Source organism: Odocoileus virginianus, chromosome 1 (genome assembly GCF_023699985.2).
Source record: "Odocoileus virginianus isolate 20LAN1187 ecotype Illinois chromosome 1, Ovbor_1.2, whole genome shotgun sequence".
Lineage (NCBI taxonomy): Eukaryota > Metazoa > Chordata > Mammalia > Artiodactyla > Cervidae > Odocoileus > Odocoileus virginianus.
In genome coordinates this window covers 28,327,397-28,349,203 of record NC_069674.1, presented here as the reverse complement: position 1 = coordinate 28,349,203, position 21,807 = coordinate 28,327,397, and the positions used below count along the sequence as shown (strand labels likewise).

The following is a 21,807-nucleotide window of genomic DNA, read 5'->3' as shown; positions in this document are numbered from 1 at the left end:
ATAATATTATCATTTTTTATAATCATTAGGTATTTGAGGCTACAGAATTAAATGAAATGATAGTAAGCCTCAAGTGCTATAATGCTGCATTGTGCTCTTCATATAATTGAGAAAAAAGTTTGAAGAATCTGAGAACACGGATAATCAGGCTTGGATTTTTATAACCCTGATTATTTTTCCAAACATCAATGATGTAAAATATTGAAAAGGGAGTAATATAACTAATAGACCGTTCAATAGCAAATGTAGATTTACTAACTTTTCTTTGCCATTTTAAATAAATTCTGGTAGTCTCTAAATAAGGAAAAAGTGTTTTTACTGGGCTTGATATAAAAGTTAATGGAAAAGAATTTTTTGATTATCAATTGATAAATCAATCTAATAATTTTTAAAGCATGAATTCTTCTGACTGAAAACTTCACATGTGGTATCGCAATCGTTTTTCTAAGACTTAAAAATGCAGCATTAATAAAAGCATTTTTGAGAGGTAATGAGTAGCATTTTTCCTGGATGAGATCTGTGAAATTAATATATTAGAATTGGATTGACTAATAACTTAGCAAAAAAACATTAAAAATACATGATCATTCAGAACAAAAGTTTGTGTCTTTCTTAAAGACACTTAGTTTTGTGGATTTAAGTAAAGAACGTTTGGACTCAACCTGCATGCCTGAGCAGCTGGTTGGCCGGCGTAAGTAGGTGGGAGGCGTATGTGAGTGGGGCTGGGCCAAAATGGCGGTGCCGGTAGTGCAGGCAGTAAGAGCAGTTCATCTGGAGGCTTTCGTAGTATGTCTCAATCACACTGTCAGCACAGAGAAGGAGGAGGTGATGGGGTTGTGCATAGGGGCATTGAATGGTGATTTAAATAGTGACTCCAAATTTACATATACTGGAACTGAAATCTGCACTGTTGCTGAAACCGTTGACATCAACGTAAGTGTTCGTGTTCATTTTGTCATCATCTTGCGATGTTCTGATAAGAAGGATAGAGTGGAAACTTCTCCAAATAGGTGTCTGTGGCCTCAACAGAGGTAGAGAGGTTGGGTGAACTAACAGGTCATCCCATGAGAGTTGCAGGCTGGTATAATTCCTCTCCCCATATAACTGTTTGGCCTTCACTTGTTGATTTTCACACCAAGCCATGTACCAGATGATGGATCAAGGTGTTGTCAGGCTTATATTTTCCTGTTTCACAGAAGATAAATGTACAAAGACTGGACAGGTAATCTATACTTGATTTCAATCCATATAGGCCTAAAAGAGCTCAGAATATGAGAGAATTGGAATCCCAATTTATATTGTACCTCATGTGACTACTGGAAAAAGGTCCATATGGACCTTTGTCAGCAAAGTAGTGTGTCTGTTTTTTAATATGCTAAGTTGGTCATAGCTTTTCTTCTAAGGAGCAAGCATCTTTTAATTTCATGGCTACAGTTACCATCTAAAGTGATTTTCTCAGCCAAGAAAATAAAATCTCTCACTGTTTCCATTGTTTTCCCATCTATTTGCCATGAAGTGATGGGACTGGATACCATGATTTTCATGTTTTAAATGTTGAGATTTAAGCCAGCTTTTTTTTTTTTTACTGTCCTCTTTCATCAAGAGGATCTTTAATTCCTCTTTACTTTCTTCCATAAGGGTGGTGTCATCTGCATATCTGAGGTTGTTGATATTTCTCCCAACAAACTTGACTCCAGCTTGTGCTTCATCCAGCCCAGCATTTCGCATGATGTACTCTGCATATAAGTTAAATAAGCAGGGTGGCAATATAGAGCCTTGATGTACTCCTTTCCCAATTTGGAACCACTCCATTTTCCCATGTTCAGTTCTAACTGTTGCTTCTTGACCTGCATACAGATATCTCAGGAGGCAGGTAAGGTGGTTTGCTATTCCCATCCCTTTAAGAATTTTCCAGTTTGTTGTGATCCACAGAGTCAAACGCTTTAGCATAATCAATGAAACAGAAGTAGATGTTTTTCTGGAACTCTCTTGCTTTTTGATGATCAATGGTTGTTGGAAATTTGATATCTGGTTCATTTGCCTTTTCTAAATCTAGCTTGAACATCTGAAATTTCTCAGTTCACATACTGCTGAAGCCTCACTTGGAGAATTTTGAGCATTACTTTGCTTGAGATGAGTACAACTGTGTGTTAGTTTGAACATTCTTTGGTATTGCCTTTCCTTTGGATTGGAATGAAAACTGACCTTTTCCAGTCCTGTGGCTACTGCTGAGTTTTTAAAATAGCTTGTATACTGAGAGAAGCTCTTTCACATCATCATCTTTTAGAATTTGAAATATCTTAGCTGGAATTCTGTCAGTTCCACTAGCTTTGTTTAAAGTAATGTTTCTTATGGCCCACTTGACCTCCCACTCCAGGATTTCTAGCTTTAGGTGAGTGACCACACCATTGTGGTTATCTGGATCATTAAGACCTTTTTTGTATCATTCTTGTATAGTTCTTCTGTGTATTCTTGCCACCTCTTCTTTATCTTCTGCTTCTGTTAGATCCACACCATTTCTGTGTGCCCATCTTTGCATGAAATATTCCCTTGGTGTCTCTAATATTCTTGACGAGATCTCTAGTCTTTCCCATTCTATGTTTTCCTCTATTTCTTTGCATTGATCACTTAGAAAGGTGTTCTTATTTCTCCTTGCTCTTCTTTGGAACTCTGCATTCAGATTGATATATCTTTCCTTTTCTCCTTTGCTGTTTGCTTCTCTTCTTTTCTCATCTATTTTTAAGGCCTCCTCAGACAACCATTTTGCCTTTCTGCATTTCCTTTTCTTGGGGATGGTTTTGATCAGTGCCTCCTGTACAATTCTGTCTGTCAGATCTCATCCCTTGAATCTAGTTGTCACTTCTACTGTGTAATCATACAGGATTTTATTTAGGTCATACCAGAATGATCTAGTGGTTTTTCCCTACTTTCTTCATTTTAAGTTTGAATCTTGCAATAAGGACTTAATGATCTCAACTGCAGTCAGCTCCCAGTCTTGTTTGCACTAACTGTATAGAGCTTCTCCATCTTTGGTTGCAAAGAATATAATCAATCTTATTTTGGTGTTGACCATCTGGTGATGTCCATATGTAGAGTCTTCTTTTGTTTGTGGTAGAGGGAGTTTGCTATGACCAGTGCATTCTCTTGGCAAAACTCTGTAGTCTTTGCCCTGCTTTATTTTGTGCTCCAAGGCCAACTTGCCTGTTACTCCAGGTATCTCTTGACTTCCTACTTTTGCATTACAGTCCCCTGTGATGAAAAGGACATATATATATATTTTTTTGGTCTTATATATAGAAGGTCTTATATGTCTTCATAGAACCATTCAACTTCAGCTTCTTCAGCATTAGTGTTTGGGGCATAGACTTGGATTACTGGGATATTGAGTTTGCCTTGGAAATAAACAGAGATCATTCTGTCCTTTTTGAGATTGTACACAAGTACTGCATTTTGGACTTTTGTTGACTATGAGGGCTACTTCATTTCTTCTAAGAGATTCTTGCCCAATGTAGTAGATGTAATGGGCCTCTGAATTAAATTAACCCATTCTGGTCCATTTTAGTTCTCTGATTCCTAAACTGTTGATGTTCACTCTTGCCATCTCCTGTTTGACCACTTCCAATTTACCTTAATTCAAGGATGTAACATTCCAGGTTCCTATGCAATATTATTCTTTACAGCATCTGACTTTGCTTCCATCACCAGTCACAACTACACACTGGGTTTTGTTTCTGCTTTGACTCAGCCTCTTCATTCTTTCTCCACTCTTCTCCAGTAGCATACTGGGCATCTACTGACCTGGGGAGTTCACCTTTCATTGTCATATCTTTTTGTCTTTTCATACTGTTCATGGAGTTCTCAAAGCAAGAGTACTGAAGTGGTTTGCCATCCCCTTCTGCAGTGGGCCATGTTTTCTCAGAACTCTCCGCCATGATCTGTCTGTCTTGGGTGGCCCTACATGGCATGATTCATTTTTTCACTGAGTTAAACAAGGCTCTGAGCCAAGTGATCAGTTTGGTTAGTTTTCTGTAATTGTGGTTTCCATTCTTTCTGAGTGGAATGTAAAATGGTAAGCCACTCTAAAAAAAAGAGTTTAGAAAATTCTACCAAAGTTAAATATACACATAATTTATTACCCAGCAGTTATTTTCCTGTACATTTATCCCAAAGAAATGAAAACCTATTTTGGCACAAACATTTCTATACAGATGTTCTTAGCACTTTCACTTGTAATAGCCCCAAATGAAACAACCCAGGTCCTGCAGCTGAGTGTGTGGTCAAAGCAACTATGCATACCGTATGATACTATCCTGCAGTGTAAGGGAACAGCCTGTTGATATGCACAACTTGGATGGACTTCAAGCATATTAGGATGAGGAAAAAGCCAGTCTTAAAAGGTTACCTATTGAAGAACAAGATGGTAGAGGAGTAGGTGGATGTAGAGTACATGTCTCTCTCTATGGATACATCAGGAATACACTTACAGACACAGAAGTGCATGCAGAACACCAGCTGAGAGCGGACAGGAGGACTTGACCAGTGGAAAAGAATATAGAGAACCATGTAAAACTTGGTACAATGAAAGAACTAAGGCAAAAAACAAGAGTGTTAATAGGACTGGACCCTCAGCGGGTAGGGGAAGTGAAATAGGGTTCCGATCCCCACAGCGGGGCAACTGTCTGAGTCAGAGGAGAAACATTTACCACTGAGGGTGAAACAGCTGATCTGTGGCAGCCTAAATGGAATGAGAATCAGACAGTCCTTCCCCCAACCTTACATATGCCAGGCAGAAACAACCGGTCTCTTGGAAGGTGCAGTGACTGGGAGCTGGAGTTTAGGGATTGTGGAGCAATCCCAATGTGAGGGCTGCTATTGATTGTGGAGAGATGGATAGAGGGGACATGAGGGAGAAGATCGTGGTGGGAAATGCCTGTGGAGGAAAGTCAGGCAGCCATGGAAGCAAGGCAATACTGCTGAGTCATGCGTAGAGGGTAGAGCCATCACTATAGCCTCTCTCTTTCCACATGCCAGCATCAGCAGCTGAACAATAGAGAGGCTGGCCCATCAAAAGCCTGATGCACTGAACTACAGTGTAGGAGCCCACCTAGGGTGCCCCTTTAAGTGCCTGATGCACAGATCTACAGAGTAGGACCCCAGTCAGGGGGGCCCTCTATGTGTCTGACATGCCAAACAGCAGAGAAGGACCCCAGGCAAGGGGTCCCTCTAAGTGCCTGAATGGGTGGAGCTACGGAGAAAGACTGGCCAAAGAGGCCTTCTGATCACCAGCTACAAGAGGCTTGAAAAAAGAGTGACAGGGCCATAACTCCTGCCATGGAGGCAGTTTGTGTCCCTGAACACTTGGCGCTGCCAGGGTCCCTACAAGCTGAGTACCACCTTCACGCTCAACTCTCACTGAGGCAGAGCTGCCACAGCCGAAAAAGAAAAAAAAAATCTTGTGTTTATGGGCACAGTGTCGCTTTGGTCCTGTCCGACTGTTTGCAACACTGTAGCCTGTGGCCTGCCAGGCTTCTCTGTCAGAGCGTGGGTTCTCCAGGCAAGAATACTGGAGCATATTGGATAATACTACTTGTCATACCCTTCTGACAGTGAAATTGCTCAGTTGTGTCCGACTCTTCACAACCCCATGGACTATAGACTATCAGGTTCCCCCATCCATGGGATTTTCCAGACAAGCATACTGGAGTGGGTTGCCATTCCCTTCTCCAGGGGATCTTCCCAACCCAGGGATTGAACCCAGGTCTCCCACATTGCAGGCAGATGCTTTAAACTCTGAGCCACCAGAAGCCCTTAAATCTTCTTTATCTACCTCTGTTTATCTTTGCATATCAATTCTTTCTTTCCTTTCTCTCCTTTCCTCTCAACATATTAGTTTTATTTTCATTGCTTTATTCCCCAGTTGGAACCTTGCTTTAGTTTTGTTTTCCAGTTTGTGTTTTAGTTTTGTTCTGGTAGGTATAATTATTATCTGGTAGATATAATTATTGGTTTCCTTTGTTTGCTGTGTTGATCTTTTGTATTTAATTTTTGTTGGACTGTTTTGATTTTGCTTATGGGTGTATATGTATATGTGTATATTCAGTCATACTTTCTATTGTTATAAACCTCTGCCTCTACATTGGGCTTTTGCAGTTCTGTGGAATTTTCCCTTTTTTGCCCCCTTTTTTCTTTCTGCGTCTTTTTTGTCTCTTTTCTCTTTTTTTTTTTTTTAATAATTTTACTTTTTACTTTTTTAAAACCTATTTTTTTTTTACATTTAATCCTTTATTTACCTTTCCTATCCTTCTTTTCCCCTTGCAGTTAATATTTAATCTATATAAATCTTCTTCATCTACCTCTCTTTAGCTTTGCATATCTATTCTTTCTTTCCTTTCCTCTCAACATATTTGTTACTTCTGTTTTCAACGCTTTATTCCCCACTTGGCACCTTGCTTAGTTTTGTTTTCCAGTTTATGCTTAAGTTAGTTTTCTTCTTAACTGGTAAGTATAATTTTTTATTTCCTTTGTTTGCCTGATCAATCTACTGTACTATATTTTGGTTGAACTGTATTCACTTTGCTCAGGGTATATATGTATATGTGTACACTTCATTACTTTAATTATTCTTTGCCAAATTTTGTAACTGAACTTCATCTGGGGTTCATCTTTGGTTTCTCATTTTTGAATATTTGTTTTACTCTCCCTTAATACCATAACAAACTGTTTGTGGAATCCTCATTACTGACCAGAGATCAAACCCTGAGCCTTTGGAGTGGAAGCAGACTCCAAGACCGTAGACTACTGAAGAACTAACCCTCAGTTCAGTTCAGTCGCTCAGTTGTGTCCAATTCTTTGCTACCCCATGAATCACAGCACGCCAGGCCTCCTTGTCCATCACCAACTCCCGGAGTTTACTCAAACTCATGTCCATTAGGTCGGTGATGCCATCCACCTATATCATCCTCTGTTGTCCCCTTCTCCTCCTGCCCCCAATCCCTCCCAGCTTCAGGGTCTTTTCCAACGAGTCAACTCTTTGCATCAGGTAGCGAAAGTATTGGTATTTCAGCTTCAGCATCAGTCCTTCCAGTGAACAACCAGGGCTGATCTCTTTTAGGGTGGGCTGGTTGGATCTCCTTGCAGTCCAAGGGACTCTCAAGAGTCTTCTCCAACACCACAGTTCAAAAGCATCAATTCTTCGGTGCTCAGCTTTCTTCACAGTCTAACTCTCACATCCGTACGTGACCACTGGAAAAACCATAGCCTTGACTAGATGGACCTTTGTTGGAAAAGTAATGTCTCTGCTTTTTGATATGCTATCTAGGTTGGTCATAACTTTCCTTCCAAGGAGTAAGCGCCTTTTAATTTCATGGCTGCAATCACCATCTGCAGTGATTTTGGAACCCATAAAAATAGTCTGCCACTGTTTCCACTGTTTCCCCATCTATTTGCCATGAAGTGATGGGACTGGATGCCATGATCTTAGTTTTCTGAATGTTGAGCTTTAAGCCAACTTTTTCACTCTCCTCCTTCACTTTCTTTTTTTCTTTTTTCCATTTATTTTTATTAGTTGGAGGCTAATTACTTTACAACATTGCAGTGGTTTTTGTCATACATTGACATGAATTAGCCATGGATTAACATGTATTCCCCATTCTGGTCCCCCCTCCCACCTCCCTCTCCACCCGATCCCTCTGGGTCTTCCCAGTGCACCAGGCCCAAGCACTTGTCTCATGCATCCAACCTGGGCTGGTGATCTGTTTCACCCTAGATAATATACATGTTTCAATGCTGTTCTCTTGAAACATCCCACCCTCGCCTTCTCCCACAGAGTCCACAAGTCTGTTCTATACATCTGGGTCTCTTTTTCTGTTTTGCATATAGGGTTATTGTTACCATCTTTCTAAATTCCATATATATGTGTTAGTATACTGTAGTGGTCTTTATCTTTCTGGTTCACTTTCATCAAGAGGCTCTTTAGTTCCTCTTTACTTTCTGCAATAAGGGTAGTGTCATCTGCATATCTGAGGTTATTGGTACTTCCCCCGGCAATCATGATTCCAGCATGTGCTTCTTCCAGCCCAGCGTTTCTCATGATGTATTCTGCATGTAAGTTAAATAAGCAGGGTGACAATATACAGCCTTGACATACTCCTTTTCGTATTTGGAACCAGTCTGTTGTTCCATGTCCAGTTCTAACTGGTGCTTCCTGACCTGTATACAGGTTTCTCAAGAGACAGGTCAGGTGGTCTGGCATTCCCATCTGTTTCAGAATTTTCCACAGTTTATTGTGATCTACACAGTCAAAGGCTTTGGCATAGTCAATAAAGCAGAAATAGATGTTTTTCTGGAACTCTCTTGCTTTTTCAATGATCCAGCGGATGTTGGTAATTTGATCTCTGGTTCCTCTGCCTTTTCTAAAACCAGCTTGAACGTCTGGAAGTTCACCGTTCACGTATTGCTGAAGCCTGGCTCGGAGAATTTTGAGCATTACTTTTCCGGCGTGTGAGATGAGTGCAATTGTGTGGTAGTTTGAGCATTCCAAGATGTCTGGCTCTAGGTGAGTGATCACACCATCGTGATCACCTGGGTCGTGAAGATCTTTTTTGTACACTCCTTCTGTGTATTCTTGCCGCCTCTTCTTAATATCTTCTGCTTCTGTTAGGTCCATACCACTTCTATCCTTTATCGAGCCCATCTTTGCATGAGATGTTCCCTTGGTATCTCTAATTTTCTTGAAGAGATCTCTAGTCTTTCACATTCTGTTGTTTTTCTCTATTTCTTTGCATTGATCTCTGAGGAAGGTTTTCTTATCTCTCCTTGCTATTCTTTGGAACTCTGCATTCAAACGGGAATATCTTTCCTTTTCTCCTTTGCTTTTCACTTCTTTTCTTTTCACAGCTGTTTGTAAGGCCTCCTTAGACAGCCATTTTGCTTTTCTGCATTTCTTTTCCATGGGAATTGTCTTAATCTCTGTCTCCTATACAGTGTCAGGAACCTCTGTCCATAGTTCATCAGGCTCTCTGGCTATCAGATCTAGTCCCTTAAATCTATTTCAAACTTCCACTGTATAGTCATAAGGGATTTGATTTAGGTCATACCTGAATGGTCTAGTGGTTTTCCCTACTTTCTTCAATTTATGTCTGAATTTGGCAATAAGGAGTTCATGATCTGAGCCACAGTCAGCTCCCGATCTTGATTTTGCTGACCGTATAGAGCTTCTCCATCTTTGGCTGCAAAGAATATAATCAGTCTGATTTCGGTGTTGACCATCTGGTGATGTCCATGTGTAGAGTCTCCTCTTGTGTTGTTGGAAGAGAGTGTTTGCTATGACTAGTGCATTCTCTTGGCAAAACTCTATTAGCCTTTGCCCTGCTTCATTCTGTACTCCAAGGCTGAATTTGCCTGTTACTCCAGGTGTTTCTTGACTTCCTACTTTTGCATTCCAGTCCCCTATAATGAAAAGGACATCCTTTTTGGGTGTTAGTTCTAAAAGGTCTTGTAGGTCTTCATAAACCCATTCAACTTCAGCTTCTTCAGCATTCCTGGTAGGGCCATAAGCTTGGATTACCGTGATATTGAATGGTTTGCCTTGGAAACGAACAGAGATCATTCTGTCATTTTTGAGATTGCATCCAAGTACAGCATTTTGGACTCTTTTGTTGACCATGATGGCTACTCCATTTCTTCTAAGGGATTCCTGCCCACAGTAGTAGATATAATGGTCATCTGAGTTAAATTCACCCCTTCCAGTCCATTTTCGTTTGCTGATTCCTAGAATGTCGACACTCACTCTTGCCATCTCCTCTTTGACCACTTCCAACTTGCCTTGATTCATGGACCTAACATTCCAGGTTCCTATGCAATATTGCTCTTTACAGCATCGGACCTTGCTTCTATCACCAGTCACATCCACACTGGGTATTGTTTTTGCTTTGGCTCCATCCCTTCATTCTTTCTGGAGTTATTTCTCCACAGATCTCCAGTAGCATATTGGGCACCTACTGACCTGGGGAGTTCCTCTTTCAGCGTCCTATCATTGTGCCTTTTCATACTCTTCATGGGGTTCTCAAGGCAAGAACACTGAAGTGGTTTGCCATTCCCTTCTCCAGTGGACCACATTCTGTCAGACCTCTCCACCATGACCCATCCGTCTTGGGTGGCCCCACACGGCATGGCTTAGTTTCATTGAGTTAGACAAGGCTGTGGTCCTGTGATCAGATTGGCCAGTTTTCTGTGATTATGGTTTCAGTGTGTCTGCCCTCTGATGCCCTCCCGCAACACCTACCCTCTTATTTTGGTTTCTCTTACCTTGCATGTGGGGTATCTCTTCACAGCTGCTGCAGCAAAACACAGCCACTGCTCCTTACCTTGGACATGGGGTATCTGCTCATGGCCGCCCCTCCTAACTAACCCTCAGTTAGTTCAATTCAGTTCAGTCACTCAGTCTAGGGAGTATCAAATAGTAAGAACTCACAGAAAGGAAACCACTTGAATACAAGACCGGGCATCACCCAACCACCAATAGCACCCTCTGCAGGATGCCATATCAAAACAACAAACAAAACAAAAATACCAACCCGTCATCAGCAGATAGAAGTATCACCTCACTCATCCTTGTCCATCAGAGGAAAAACAAACAAACAAAACTCAGCACAAATCTCACCCTATATGAAGATCACACAAACCACTGGACCAACCTTAGGAGGGCAGAAATCAAAAGGAAGAAAGAATTCAACCTTTTTCAAGGAAAGAATTCAACTTTCCTTGAAGCCTGGGAAAAGGAGACCTCAAACACAATAACTTTAAAAAATAAAGAAAAAGCAGAGAAATACTTCACAAATGAAGGAACAAACTAGAAACACAGAAGTCCAAATAAATGAAGACAAAATAGGAAAATTAGCTGAAAAACAATTCAGGATGATGATAGTAAAGATGATAAAAAACCTTAAAAACAAAATGGAGAAAATGCAAGAATCAATTAACAAAGACCTAGAAGAATTAAAGAATAAGCATACAGAGACAAACAACACAATTACTGAAATTAAAAATACTTTAGAAGGGCTCAATAGCAGAATATCTGAAACAGAAGAATGAATCAGTGAGCTGGAAGATAAAATGATGGAAATAACTTCTGAAGAGCAGAATAAAGTAAAAAGAATTAAAAGAGCTGAGGACAGTCTCAGAGCCCCCTGGGACCATGTCAAATACCCCAACATTTTAATTATAGGGGTCCCAGAGGAAGAGAAAAAGAAAGGGTATGATAAATTTTTTGAAGGATTATAGTTGAAAATTCCCCCAACGTGGAGAAGGAAATAGCCAATCAAGTCCAAGAGACACAGAGAGTTCCATACAAGATAAACCCAAGGAGAAACATGCCAAAACACATACTAATCAAACTAACAAAGACCAACACAAAGAAAGAATATTAAAAGCAGCAAGGGAGGAGCAACAAGTAACATACAAGGGAAACCCCATACGCTTAACAGTTGATCTTTCAGCAAAGGCTCTGCATACCAGAAAGGAATGGCAGGATATATTTAAAGTACTGAAAGGGAATAATCTAAAAGCAAGATTACTGTACCCAGCAAGGATCTCATTCAAAATTGATGGAGAAATAAAAAACTTTTCAGACAAGCAAACGTTAAGCAAATTCAGTACCACCAAACCAGCTTTAAAACAAATGTTAAACAGATTTATATAGACAAGAAATACAACAGAAGAAAAAAGAGCTACAAAATCAACCCCAAATAATTAGAAAATAGCAATAGGAACATATATATCAATAATTGTTTTAAATGTAAATGGATTAAATGCTCCAACCAAAATACACAGACTGAATGTATACAAAAACAAGACACATATATATATACTGTCTACAAGAAACCCACTTCAGACCTCAAGACACATACAGACTGCAAGTGGGAGGATGGAAAAATATATTCCATGCAAATGAGAAGCAAAAGAGCTGGAGTAGCAACCCTTATAGCAGACAAAATAGACCTTAAAATAAAGAAGATTACAAGAGGTCTGGAAGGGCAGTACATAACGATCAAGGGATCAATCCAAGAGGAAGACAAAACAATTGTAAATATCTATGCACCCAACATGAGGAGCACCTCAATACATAAGACAAACACTAACAGACATAAAAGAAGAAATTGACAGTAACACAATAATAGCAGGAGACTTTAACACTCCACTCACACCAATGGACAGATAATCTAAACAGAAAATTAAGAAGGAAACACAAGTCTTAAATGATACATTAGATGAGATGGATCTCATTGATATCTTCAGGACATTCCTTCCAAATGCAGAAGAATATACCTTCTCAAGTGCACATGGAACATTCTCCAGGATAGACCACATCTTGGGTCACAAATCAAACCTCAGTAAATTTAAGAAAATTGAAACTATATCAAGCATCTTCTTCATAACAATGCTATGAGACTAGATATCAACTACAAGAAAAAAACTGTAAGAAAAGCAAACACATGGAGATCAAAACACGTTTCTAAATAACCAGCAGGTTACTGAAGAAATCAAATGGGAAATCAAAAAATTTCTAAAAACAAATGACAAAGTAAACATGACAACTCAAAACCTATGGGATGATGCAAAAGCAGTTCTAAGAGTGAAGTTTATAGCAATACAATCCTGCCTCAAGAAACAAGACAAACATCAAATAGGCAACCTAAACTTACACCTAACGCAACTGGAAAAAGAAGAAGAAAAACACCCCCAAAATTTGTAGAAGGAAAGCAATCATAAAGATCCAAGCAGAAGTAAATGAAAAAGAAATGAAAGACACAATAGTAAAGATTAATAAAACTAAAAGCTGGTACTTTGAGAAGATAAACTTGACAAGCCCTTAGCTAGACTGATCAAGAAAAAAAAGAGAGAAAAGTCAAATCAACAAAATTAGAAATGAAAAAGGAGAGCTTACAACAGACAGTGCAGAAATACAAAGAATTATGAGACTATTATGAACAATTGTATGGCAATAAAATAGATAACCTGGAGGAAATGGACAGATTCTTAGAAAAGTTCAATCTTCCAAGACTGAATCAGGAAGAAATAGAAATTATGAACAACCCAATTACAAGCACTGAAATTGAAGCTGTGATAAAATCTCCCCCCCCCCCACCCACAAAAAAAAAGCCTAGGACCAGATGGCTCCAGATGGCTTCACAGTAGAATTCTATCAAAAATTTAGAGAAGAGCTAATGCTTATCCTTCCAAAACTCTTTCAAAACATTGTAGAGGAAGGAACACTTCCAAACTCATTCTACGAGGCCACCATCACCCTGATACCAAAACCAGACAGACAACACACAAAAAGAAAACTAGAGTCCAATATCACTGATGAACATAGATGCAAAAATCCTCAACAAAATTTTAGCAAGCAGATTTCAGCAACACATCAAAAAGTCACACACCATGATCTAGTTGGGTTTATTCCAGGGATGCAAGGATTCTTCGATATATGGAAATCAATCAATGTGATGCACCATATTAACAAGTTGAAACATAAAAATGATATGATCATCTCAATAGAAGCAGAAAAGTCTTTGACAAAATTCAGCACCTATTAAAACTCTACAAAAAATGGGCATAGAAGGAACCTGAAGAGGCCAAATATGATAAGCCTACAGCAAACATTATTCTCAATGGAGAAAAACTGAAAGCATTCCCTCTAAGATCAGGAACAAGACAAGGGTGTCCACTTTCACCACTATTATTCAACAAGTTCTAGAAGTCCTAGCTACAGCAATCAGAGAAGAAAAAAGAAATAAAAGGAATCCATATCAGAAAAGAAGAAGCAAAGCTCTCACTGTTTGTAGATGACATGATACTGTACATAGAAAAACCTAAAGATAGTATCTGAAAATTACTAGAGCTAATCGGTGAATTTAGCAAAGTTGCAGGATACAAAATCAATACACAGAAGTTGTTTGCATTTCTATATGCTAAAAATGGAAAATCAGAAAGAGCAATCAAGAAATCAATCCCATTCACCATTGCAACAAAAAGAATTAAATATCTAGGAATAAACTTACCTAAGGAGACAAAGCAACTGTACACAGAAAATTATAAGATACTAATGAAAGAAATCAAAGATGACATAAACAGATGGTGAGATATTCCATGTTCCTGGGTAGGAAGAATCAGTATTGTGAAAATGACTATACTACCAAATGCAATCTACAGATTTAATGCAATCCCTATAAAATTATCAATGGCATTTTTCGCAGAACTAGAACAAAAAATTAATTTTACAATTCATATGGAAACACAAAAGACCTTGAATAGCCAAAGCAGTCTTGAGAAAAAAGAATGGAGCTGGAGAAATCAACCTTCCTGATTTCAGATGATACTACAAAGCTACAGTCATCAAGACAGTGTGGTACTGGCACAGAAACAGAAATACAGACCAATGGAACAGATAGAAAGGCCAGAAATAAACCCATGCACCTGTGGGTACCTTATTTTTGACAAAGGAGGCAGGAATATACAATGGGGCAAAGACAGCCTCTTCAATAAATGGTGCTGGGAAAACTGAACAGCTACATATAAAAGAATGAAATTAGAACACTTCCTAATACTATACACAAAGATAAACTCAAAATGGATTAACAACCTAAATTTAAGACCATAAACTATGAAACTCTTAGAGGAAAACATAGGCAGAACACTCAATGATATAAATCAAAGCCAGATACTCTATGACCCACCTTCTAGAGTAACTGAAATAAAAACAAAAGTAAACAAGTGGGACCTGATTAAAGTTAAAAGCTTTTGCACAGCAGAGGAAACTATAAGCAAAGTGAAAAAACAGCCCTCAGATTGGGAGAAAATAATAGCAAATGAAACAAATGACAAGGATTAATTTCTAAAATATACAAGCAGCTCATACATCTCAATGCGAGAAAAACAAACAACCCAATCAAAAAGTGGGAAAAAATCCTAAAGAGACATTTCTCCAAAGATGGCTAACAAATACATGAAAAGATGGTCAACATTGCTCATTATTAGAGAAATGCAAATCAAAACTGCAATGAGATATCACCTTACACTGGTCAGAATGGCCCTCATCAAAAAATCTACAAACAATAAATGCTGGAAAGGGTGTGGAGAAAAGGGAGCGATCTTACACTGTTGGTAGGAATGTATATTGATACAGCCACTATGGAGATTCCTTTAAAAACCAAGAATAAAACCACCATATGACCCAGCAATCCCATCCCTAGTCATATACCCTGAGGAAATCAAAATTGAAAGAGACACATGTATCCCATTGTTTATTGCTGCACTATTTACAATAGCTAGAACATGGAATAACCTAGATGTCCATCAACAGATAAATGGATAAAGAAGCTGTGGTATATATGCATAATGGAATATTACTCAGCCATAAAAAGGAACACATTTGAGTCACTTCTAATGAGTTGGATGAACCTAGAATGTATTATACAGAGTGAAGTGAGTCAGAAAGAGAAAGATAAATACCACATTCCAACACATATATATGGAATCTAGAAAAACAGTACTGAAGAATTTACTTACAGGGCAGCAGTGGAGAAATAGATATAGAGAATACACTTATGGACTTGGGGAGAGGGGAAGAGAGGGTGAGATGTATGGAAAGAGTAACATGGAAACTTACATTACCATATGTAAAATAGGTAGCCCGAGGGAATTTTCTGTGTGGCTCAGGAAACTCAAAACAGGGGCTCTGTATCAACTCAGCCTAGAGGGGTGGGATGGGGAGGTAGATGGGAGGGACATTCAAAAGGGAGGGGATATATGTATACCTGTGGCTGATTCATGTTGAGGCTTGACAGAAAACAGCAAAATTCTGTAAAGCAATTATCCTTCAATAAAAAAAATAAATCAGTTTTTAAAAAAGGTCGCCTACTGTATGTTATTTCTCAGTTCTTGAAATGACAAAATTATAGAGGTGAAGAAGATAAATGGTTGCCAAGGATAGGAACTGGAGTGTTGGTCCTTCAGTTGTTTCCTGCTTTTTGCGACCCTGTGAACTGTAGCTCACCACTCTCCTCTGGTCATGAATTCTCCAGGGAAGAATGCTGGAGTGGGTTACCATTTCCTGCTCCAGGGGATCTTGCCTACCCAGATATCAAACCTTGGTCACCTGCATTGCAGGCAATTCTTTACAGTCTTAAACACGAGGGTATGAGTTTATGAAGGGTAGCACAAGGAGTTCCTTTGGGCTGATGGAACACTTCTGTATCTTGATTGTTTTGTTGATTACATGACTGTATATCTGTGCTAAAACTATACAGAGCTACACACACTCACAAATAAATGCAGGTAAAATCTGATGAAACCAAATAAGGTCTATAATCTATTTAGCATTTTTGTACCATTGTTAATATGTTGGTTTTGAAGGACTAGAGTTATGTGCAAGATCTTACCACTGGGGAAAACTGGAACTCCTTGTACTATTTTGGCAACTTCATGTTAATCTGTAATTATTGCCAAATAAAAAGTTGTAAGTATTAAATAAAAATAAAAAGAACATTTGAGACTGTATATTTTACCTTAAATCTTGCTAAAGTTTAATTTAGTTAGTATAAAACAATAATGTTAAAATTTAAAACTTTTTATAGGATGGTGGAAAACATTGCTAAGGAATGTCTCATTACAAGTTACAAATGGGAATGGGGCAGTTTTTAAAAAGGAGAAATGGAATTTTGAGGTAAGTTACTTAGTATCTTGGGATCTCTACTTCACTAAAATGGGTTCTAAAATTCTGTGGATATACATAATAATCCTAAGTGCTAATTGATTACTGTAAACAGTTGGTAAACCAGGATAGAAAAACAATTTTTGTCATTTGCTGGCATTTATTAAATTTAATTATTTCACCAAATTTCACAATTTGTCTAATTTCAAGGATTATGTAACTAGAGGTTTGAACAAGTCACCACAGGATGTGTGTACAGAGTAGTGAAGTGTTAGATACTGTAGAGAGAGTAGTGTTTCTACCAGCTCTCTTTATTAGGTTAAGATAAATTCATTTGTTAAATTCATTTGTTAAACTCTGAAATTTACAAATGAAGTAGTTCTAAAAACAGATTTCCCATAGCAAAAGAATAAAAGTCAACACAATTTGTTCATTTGATGTTTGAATTTACCTTCTCTTATTTCTATGTATATAAACAATAATGAAAGCCAATACAAAATTCTAATTAAATTCTAGATTTTTCTAAGCCATAGTGAAGTTATTACTCTGTTAAATACTCATAGTAACTCACTGACTGTAAGCTTTAGGCAATAAGTTGAAGCTCAGTGGTATTGTGCCCTTACATTTAATTGCTAATTGTTCATTTTTAAGATCAAGACCAGAAATTAGGGGTACCATAATGAAAATAAAAGATCATGAAGTCACATTTCCATGGAAGATGGGTAATTTTTAAGCATTACATTAATCTGGGCTATAATCAAGATATTAATAAAATAGATGTCAGAAATCTAATGGGTGTGACTTGCTCCATAAAGTCAGATTTCCAGGAATAATAATATATCTAAATTTTTAAACTCTTTTCTCTTCCATCTTAAATTAAATCCTAATTTTAAACCAAACCCTATTCTTATGATTTTATGAAATGAGCAAAGTAACAAGGAGATCCCTTGATCATTAGTTCAAACTTAGCTTTTTGGGGGTGTGACTTGGAGGTTTTTAATGAGACAGGAGCTTGGTAAGATAGGGACAGGGTCTGGTCATCCTAGGTGGGTCATGCAGAGAACTCTGCCTACCCTTCCTAGGATTTTCTTCCAACCTGTTAAAAATTTTCTACACTCCCTTGTTCCTCATTACATTCCATGGGAAAATTTGGTTTCACTTATCTTTGGTTATAAGCTGCATGGTTTTTGATCCCTAAATGAGAGGACATGGGTCTTGTCACTGTGACTCTTTCTTGCCTCTTTCAGTAAGAAATAATCATTAGAGACAAGGGCTCTGTTCTTTCCACTACCTTTTACACCATTTCCATCTTCTGAATACAACCTATATTAGAGGAATCCATTCTCACCTAATTCTTACATGTGACTAGAAGCAATAGAAGATTATTGCAGGAGTTAATCACTGGCCTTTCTTTTATAATATAACTTGCAGATAAAGTTTTCTTACCAGAAAATGAACTAAACTCACTTCTTACTGAGAAAAAAGATTTTTAGTTCTTTCTTATAACTGATACAAATATGAAAAAAAAAATTCCTACTCTACAATAAGCTGTAATCTTGTATAGATGATTAGTAATATTGTCACTAAGCATACAAACAATATAGGAGGCATGTGCATACATCAAATATTTTCTAAAAATGTGAAGGAATAGTGGTTTCCATTGAAAATAGAAGGGAGATTGGGATTGACACATATACACTATCGATACTTTGTATAAAATAGATAACTAATGAAGAGATACTGTATAGAGCAGGGAACTCTTCTTCATCCTCAGTGGTGTCCTGAATGGGAAGGAAATACAAAAGAGAGAGGATATATGTATACGTACGGCTGATTCATTTTGTTGTACAGTAGAAATTAACACATTGTAAAGCAATTATACTCCAATAAAATCAAATTTTTTAAAAAAAGGAAAATAGAACTTAGTGCACTAGAATAATGCCAACTATATCATAAGCCTACATCAAGCATCTAGAGAACTTGGTTAGGAAAAAACATTGTTGAATGTGGTGGTGGCAGTAGGGGTAGTTAGGAGAAGAGTCCAGGTCAAAAGTGAAAGAGAACAGCATGCATGAGGATTGTACGGAGGTAAGTGTGAAAAGAGAATCTACTGAGACTTCTGGAGATGGAGCAAAGTATACTGTGGGCCTTCAAATATGTGAAGATGCTGTTTCTAGAAATCCTTGGATCAGTCTTTAAGTAGCTGTCATTGGAAAGAAGTGTTTTTCATATAAATGTTTTTGCCAGGGTTAGCCCTCATTATTAACATTTTCATTTAAATACACTCATTCAATATTCAAATATATTCACTTAAAATGTGTAGAGAAGATAATTTCACCTTGACCAAGTATGTATGCAATCATTAACATCATCATTGAAACATTACTCACACCAAGCTCTTTTACTTAGTTATACAGAACTTAACCTATTATTTGCATGGCTAAATTAATTTTAGAGGTTACTACTTTGGATATGTCTTAGGTGAATTTTTATTGACTAAATGGACAGTAGTTCTTGAAGAGCATGATATTTTAAACAACAACACAAAAAGAGTATTTCTTTTTGAAAGTCCTTAAGACAACATTGGGCTTCCCTGGTGGCTCAGATGGTAAAGAATCTGCATTCAATATGGGAGACCTAGGTTCAATCCCCGGGTTGGGATGATTCCCTGGACAAGAGAATGGCTACCCACTCCAGTATTCTTGCCTGGAGAATTCCATGGACAGAGGAGCCTGTGGGCTACAGTCCATAGGTTTGCAAAGAGTCAGACACTACTGAGTGACTAACACACACACACACACACACACACACACACACACACACACACGGCAACATTAAGAGTGAAGTGTAAGAAATAGCATGAATAAAATTGGGTATTTGGAGAAGCTGGAAGCCAGAAGTGGCCTATATGACCCTCTTAGCAGTGGTGAAACATGTAAAATTCCATAATGTTGCCTGTGAGATCCTGCAGCTTTGAGCAGGAGAGCCGGAATACATTTGGGTAGGACTAAGGAAAAATTAAAGGTAAAAGGACAGATGAAATGACCAGGGCAGGGAATGAGGGGAAGTAGCTACACTCTGTATCTATACTGGCTAAGTAAGAATTCTGTGTGAATACTTGTTGGTTAACCCCTTTTTTCTTCCTTATTCATTGCTTACTTCTTAGTTACAGCCATAGTAACCTGTCTTGGTGATGAATAGCAATTGACACCTACTCAATACTTTGTAATGACTTATATGAGAATAGAATCTAAAAAAGAATGGATATAGGTCTGTGTATGACTGATTCACTTTGCTGTGTGGCAGAATCTAACAGAGCATTGTAAATCAACTATAATCCAATAAAATTAATTTTATAATAGTTTCTATAATATGCACCAAAGTTATTACAGTATTATTGACTATACCCCCGTGTTATACATTGCACCCCTGTGACTTATGTATTTTATAATTGGTATTAAATAGTTTTACCTCTTAATCCCTTTTACTCATTTCATCCATTTTTCATCCCACTCCCCTTTGGAAACCACTACTTTGTTTCTTCTATCTGTGAATCTGTTTTCTATTTTGTTATACTTATTCTTTTGTTGTTGTTAGATTCCACACACAGGTGAAAACATACTTTATTTATCTTTCTTTGTCTGACTTATTTCACTTAGCTCAATACCCTCTAAGTTCATTTATGTTACAAACGGCAAGATTTCATTCTTTTTATGTCTGAGTGATATTCTGTTGTATGTGTATGTCACACCCTCTTCATCTATTCATCACTGGACACTTAGATTGCTTTCATATCTTGGCTATTATAAGTAATGCTGAAATAAGCATAGGGGTGTAGTATCTTGTTGAATTATTGTTTCTGTTGCCTTTGGATAAATATCCAGGAGTGAAATTGCTGGATTGTATAGTAGCTCTATTTTTAATTTTTTGGGAAGCCTCCATACTATTTTCCATAGTGGCTGATCCAGTTTACATTCCAGTAACAGTGCCTGAGAGTTACCTTTCCTCTACATTCTCACTGATACTTTTTGTTTGTTGTCTCTTTGAGGATAGTCATTCTCACAGGTGTAAGGTGAGATCTCATTGTTTCTTATACTTTCATTTTCCCAATGACTAGTGATGTTGAGTATCTTTGCATATTCCTGTTGAACATCTGTATTTCTTCTTTGGAAGACAGCCTGTTCAAGTCCTCTTCTTATTTTTTAATTGGATTTTTTGTTGTTGTTGAATTGCATGAGTTGTCTGAATATTTTGGATATTAATGGTTTACCAGATGTATCATCTGCAGATATTTTTCTCCCAGTAGGTTGCTTTTCCATTTTGTTTGATGGTGTCCTTCATTGTGTGAAAGCTTTTCCGTTTGAATTTGAAAATTAGTTATTGAATTTGAGCCAACTCCAGGACATAGTGGAGGACAGAGGAGTTTGGCATGCTGCATTCCATGAGGTTGCAAAGAGTTAGACATGACTTAGTGACTCAGTAACAACAATTGGTCATGTCATGCATGGGCTTATTTCTGGGCTCTCTATTCTGTACCACTCATCTATATGTTTTTTGCGCCAGTACCATACTGGTGATATCCAATGTGTTGTAATTTGCTAAGAAGCACTCTCACAAAATGTGGAAGTTGGAAGAGAAGGAGCATAAATAAACAGGGAAAGATATACCAACCTCCTGGTTTGTCCATGTTATTTATTTTCAGAAGCGCGCCGGCTGCGACGGACCGCGCAGAAGCGTGGCTGTGAGGAGCTACCCTTTGCCCAAGGTCAGGGGCGGAGACCGAGAGGGCCAAGCTGCGAAGGTGCAAGAGCAGCTGAGAGGAGCTACCCCACGTCCAAGGAGCTGCGGCTGGGCCCCGCAGGAGGGCCTAGAGGAGCTACTCCAAGTTCAAGGTCAGGAGGGGCAGTCGTGAGGAGATACTCCTCGTCCAAGGTAAGGAGCAGCGGCTGCGCTTTTCTAGGGTAGCCGTGAAGAGATACCCCATGTCCGAGGTAAGAGAACCCCAAGTAAGACGGTAGGTGTTGCGGGAGGGCATCAAAGGGCAGGCACACTGAAACCATAATCCCAGAAAACCAGCCAATCTGATCACAGGACCACAG

General features: G+C 38.3%; 1 pseudogene; it reads left to right on the top strand.

Annotated features, from left to right (window-relative positions):
• The first annotated feature begins 732 nt into the window (after positions 1-732).
• On the top strand, positions 733-21,620 carry LOC139037847 (lys-63-specific deubiquitinase BRCC36 pseudogene; annotated as a pseudogene).
• The last annotated feature ends 187 nt before the right edge of the window (positions 21,621-21,807 follow it).